The sequence below is a fragment of the Alosa pseudoharengus genome, unplaced genomic scaffold (assembly GCF_046254945.1).
Source record: "Alosa pseudoharengus isolate Yale_2024_CS ecotype anadromous, Long Island Sound unplaced genomic scaffold, YU_APseudo_1.1 YU_APseudo_1.1_scf_20, whole genome shotgun sequence".
In the NCBI taxonomy this organism is placed as follows: Eukaryota; Metazoa; Chordata; class Actinopteri; order Clupeiformes; family Clupeidae; genus Alosa; species Alosa pseudoharengus.
In genome coordinates, this window is record NW_027468664.1 from 26,324,656 (window position 1) to 26,330,655 (window position 6,000).

Consider the following 6,000-nt stretch of genomic DNA (forward strand, 5'->3'; position numbering starts at 1 on the left):
CCAGGTCAGTTACCAGTTGATCCAATATTTGTTGTGCAGAAATATAGCCCGTCTTATACACACCAATTGAATTGAAATAGAAATTGTAAAGATTTGTATTTTTTTTTAATTATTCCATATTTAGTGTAGTCATATCAGAACCTGAAGTAGCCTACAATCCAAATGCAAGCATGAAACTTCAGAGTATTACCTTTCATTTGAGGCCAATATTATGCTTATGTGGGGTTCATATGCAGTAAGCATTTGATTGCCAGTATGCATTTTGGATAACCCAAAGTCCTATGGGGAGTTTTCATAGGGCATTTTACCAAATGCATGAGCATACCTTGGCAAATAATGGTCTAAAGTACTCATGTACATAGCGTCCACACTGAGGCATTGACATTCTGTAGAAAATATTACAGATTCACGCCCCCCAGGTATTGATTCGAATGGCATTATACATGTGGATGGGTCTGAGAATGTTTTCTGCAGGGTAACATACAATACTACTACCATAGATCAAGCTGCTTCATGCAATAGCATGACTTATGCTTATAGTTCTATTCCAACGTTGATTTCTACCAAACGTATAGTAAAAAGAAAAGACAAATTTAAAACTAGAAACCTAACAAATATTCTTTCCATACCTCAGCATATTCCTCAAAAGCCAGAGGCATTTTCAGCTAACATGGGTTTACTGAATATAGGTGCACTTACTACCAAAACCTTTGCAATCAATGATTTTATTAGTGAAAAACAATTGGATTTTCTGTTTCTTGTTGAAACCTGGCTGACTTCAGACAGCGAAGCTGTTCTTGTTGAAACTTGTCCCCCAAATTATAATTTCTTCCACTCAATTAGACAAGGCAAACGAGGTGGTGGAATTGCCTCCATTCTCTCAAACAAATATAGTTGCACTAGAGTCAACTTTGGTGAATTCGCTTCCTTTGAGTACATTGCCCTCACTCTGAAGGCTGACCCAGCTGTACTTCTATTAACCTTATACCGCCCTCCTAAACTATGGGCTGGCTTTCTCGACCAGTTTTCTGAACTTATGTCGCTCATCATCACTAGCTATGATCGGATAATTGTAAATGGCGACTTTAATATTCATGTCAATAAGACAACTGATGCTAAAGCCAGTAAGTTCCTTAATGTGTTGGACAGTTTAGAGCTAAAGCAGCATGTTACAGGACCCACCCACAACCTTGGCAACACCCTCGATCTAGTCATTTCTAGAGGGATAGAAGTCACAGACTTATCAGTAAATGATATAAATATGTCTGATCATTATTGTGTATCTTTTAATATAGTACTACATACTCCAAAAATTCATCCCGAAATTGCAATCAAATCGCGACTCTTGGACATTAGAGCAGAACAGCAGTTCATAGCTCTTATAGACTCCATAAATTTAGATATTTTACATCATCCCATTGATCAAATGGTAGAGGCTCTCAATCATGAATTAGGCGCTATGCTTGATAGAGTGGCACCCTTAAAGACTAAAAAAAGGCCCTGTAGCAAACTGACACCTTGGATGAACGAAAATATCCATGATCTAAAAAGATCATGTAGAAAAGCTGAGAGAACATGGAGAAAAACTAAGTTACAGGTTCACCGTGCCATTCTAAAAGAAAAAATAGCAAATTATAATAGAGCTATTCGGAATGAGAGAAGGAACCACTTCTCTAAGGTAATTGCTGAAAACAGTGGAAACTCTAGGGTGTTGTTCTCTACCATTGATAGGCTATTGCATCAAACACCTTTTGATACACTCAGTCAGGCATCCTCTCTAAGATGCGAAGAATTTGCAGACTTCTTCGAAAACAAAGTAATTTCTATAAGGGAGGCTATTGGTAATACAAGTAATATGTTTGATAGTACACCCAAAAACAGCCCCCCAAAATTAAGGTCCTTTAACACTATTACTCAATCTGAGCTTGGTAAAATTATAACTCAAACCGGCTCCTCAACATGTGTTTTAGATCCAATCCCTACTAGATTCCTCAAAAAACTATATGATAGCTTAGCTCCCTTTATTCTCAAGGTAATAAATACCTCATTAGAAACAGGTATATTTCCAACTGCTTTTAAAACCGCTGTTGTGAAACCTTTACTTAAAAAGTCAAATCTTGACCATACCAATCTGAGCAACTACAGGCCTATATCAAATCTACCGTTCCTGAGCAAAGTACTTGAAAAAGTTGTTTGTAATCAGTTAAATACCTTCCTCAACGAAAACAGTATCCTTGAAAAATTCCAATCAGGTTTTAGATCAAATCACAGCACAGAAACGGCTCTAGTAAAAATAGTCAATGATCTCAGACTGGCTACTGACTCAAACAAAGTCTCAATCCTTATTCTTCTGGATTTGAGTGCGGCATTTGACACCATTGATCATAGCATCCTAATTCACCGCCTTGCAAAGTGGGTGGGTCTGATAATGCTCTAAACTGGTTTCAAACCTACATTACTGGCAGAGATTTTTATATCAGTCTAGGAGATCATGTATCTGAAAAACATGACTTGCCTTTTGGTGTGGCCCAGGGGAGCTGCCTTGGTCCCCTGCTATTTTCCCTATATATGCTTCCATTGGGAAATGTCATAAGTCAGCATAATGTAAACTTCCATAGCTACGCAGATGATACCCAATTGTATATTTCTGTGGAGCCAACTAACCCAGATGGCCTTTGCTCCCTCACTGCATGCCTAACCTCCATTAATCAGTGGATGAGCAAAAATTTTCTGAAACTAAATGATGACAAAACAGAGGTACTTTTGGTGGGACCAAAACTAAAGCGAGATATTGTTCTTAGTAATCTGGGGAACTTGGCACACCAGGTCAAACCAAAAGTAACAAGCCTCGGTGTCATCTTAGATGCAGAGTTAAGTTTTAAGCCCCATATCAGTAAAGTTACTCAAACAGCCTATTTCCACTTGAGAAACATTGCCAAAGTGCGGCCCTTTTTAACTCAACAAGATGCAGAAAAACTAATTCACGCCTTTATCACTAGCAGGTTAGACTACTGCAATGCACTTTTCACTGGTCTTCCCAAAAAACATCTAAAGAAATTGGCACTCATACAGAACTCTGCGGCTAGACTTTTAACTAAGACTAAGAAGAGAGAACACATCACCCCTGTGTTGGCTGAACTGCACTGGCTCCCTATTTCCTATAGAATTGATTTTAAGGTTATGTTAATTACTTACAAAGCTCTGAATGGCACAGCACCTTCATATATCTCTGAGCTTTTAATATCTTATCAACCACAAAGGAAACTTAGATCATCCAATTCTAATCTTTTAATCGTACCCAAAGTGCTCCACAAACAAAGTGGAGAAGCTGCTTTTATCCATTATGCCCCCAAACTATGGAACACCCTGCCTCTGTACATCAAGCAGGCGAGTTCAGTAAATATTTTTAAAAAAGATCTGAAAACATACCTGTACAGGAAAGCTTTTAGTTAACTCGTCTTATCCTGTAGACTACTTTTTCAGATTATTCTACATCTGCTGCTATTGGAGGGCGCAGCCAGCCAGAAGCAGATGGGCTCCCCCTATTAAGTCAGGTTCTGCTCAAGGTTTCTTCCTGGAATATGGGAGTTTTTCCTTGCCACAGTTGCCATATGGCGTGCTTGTGGGGGGTAAGAGGGTTAAGGCTGCCAGTCTTATGACATGTCATTTTCTATATTTTTGATATGTTGCTGAGTGGATCATAAACGGCCCCAGCAATGAAGAAATGTGATTGATAATGATTGACTGACTATTATTTTGTTACATGCTTCAAATGTAAAGCACTTTGAGCTGCATTCTGTGTATGAAAGGTGCTATACAAATAAAGCTTATTATTATTATTATTATTATTATGTTGTCATTCTATATTGATCTACTTTTGCACACAGCATGACAAGAGCTAATGCTAGGACTCAAGTCATATCAAGTCAAGACCTAGAGGGCTGAAATGTGGTCAGTTCAAAGATGCTTGTTATCCGGTAGAAAAATAAAAGAATAATCTAGCCTTTGTAACTTTGTGACAGCTACATCACACAGTTATTCTAATTGTTTTCCAACAGTGTCTCAGCTTTCCAAAAGAGAGCAGACGTTTGATTATTGGCTAAAGTATGTAGGAGCAATGCCCTCCTAAGTCAAAATGGGGCAAAAGTATAATTTAAAATTGCTCAGATTTGCAAAAGAAATGATTTGACACATGGCACTGACAATTCAATAATGGGCCTTTTCACCACCTCTGAGCATCCACTAACCTGGACCTTTTAGGGGGCTTTCCTCTCAGGGTGCTGAGAGGATGCTTAATTGCTTTTTACCCGACATTTTTGAATACAGATACAATGATTAATGCATCCATGGCCAGGATATAATTATATAATATGACATGATTTTAAAAGTGACCTATAACAATAGGCTATGCAATACACTTTAATTTGTTTAGTGCTAATAAAATGATTAAGCCTATTTGGAGAGAGAGATGTTTAGAATGTGACAATATGTCAGTCATCGTGTGAACGAGGCTACTGTGTTGTTCTGAGCAAGTGTTGTCAATGAACAGGCTGTGAAACTGTTGGCTAAGTTACAGACAGTCATGAACAACTGATGCTAATTATCTGGGAAACATTCTCTATAGCAGCAGTCACGTTGTCATTGTTTGTGTCAAACAAGTTGTGGATTTGTTGTAACATTAAAAGATGACTTACTCTTTGCTGAAACCATGAACGGATGCTCGAAGCTCCAAGGTGAACGAAACTTGGAAGAAGTAGGTAACAGGTTCACGTTCAACAATTCACGTTCAACAATTCCAGGATACGCGTTTTTCATTGGTTGTTGCGCAGGGGTGAAAGTAAGCCGGTACTGGCCGGTACGGAGAGGGTACGCCGTACCGGAAAGAAAACTATACTGTCTCTGAAAAATATAGCACTTTCAGCATGACGACATGACAACTGCTAACGTCAAATTACCAGAAGCAACACGTTTCCCCCAAAATATATTTCATATACATCGTTCTGAACTGTATCTGAATTGTGTCTAAACCTCCCGTGCAGCTGGACAGACAACGAGCAAGCTATAGCGCGCGTACAGTAGCCTACAGTAATTGCGCCGACGTGCACTGGTATCCAAAGTGTTTTAGCAGACGGACGAAAGTCTCCCAAATAAAAAAAACATACAGGCTAAAGAAAAATACGTTGATGTTTCAATAGCCTATTCTGGTTTTATGTGTGCAGTGTTTTGCTGGAGAGACAAGAGACAGACAGCGCGTGTACTGCTTAACCAGATCTTGCGCAGCAATAATAAAAGTGTTTTAGCGGACAGAAGTATGTTGCAGTCTCCCAAATAAAAAGGCATGACTCAAAGAAACGTGTTTCATGATATACAGTAGCCTATATAGGGAGCGAGCAGAGTAACTAGGCTAAATAAATAAATAAATAAAAGTTGAAATTAAGTGTTTGCAATTTATTCATAATCAAAAACAGATGCAGGTGGGTTAAAGAGTGATACTAGAGTGATAGAGAAGTCCTAGTGAATGTTTGACTATAATACAGTAAATAAATAAATAAATAAATAATAAATAATTAGGCTAAGTGAAATTATCGGTGCGAGCTCTGCGCGCGCATTATAACTCTATATCATAGTACCACCAAGAAATAAAAACTACTTTCACCCCTGATGTCACCGCACCTATTTGACCCCCCAAAGAAGATATGTAATGGGTTTAGCTCCTCATTCCTATTGTACCTTTTGCTCACACGGTAATGTAGGAAATGTCATGCATTCTTTATGGAGCTGAGGTTTTTTCTTTCTGGAACACTGTAGTTATTACTATATCCAATTTAACAAACATCACATTTCCAATGGACCCATTACATCTTTTGCTTGATGATTAAAAATTTCGTATCACAGAGAAAACAAGGAAACTTTGGTTAGCAGGTATGACCGCAGCCAAAAAATTAGTGGTTCAAAGATGGCTTCCACCCCATGATCTTTCTGTAAAATACTGGTTGTATA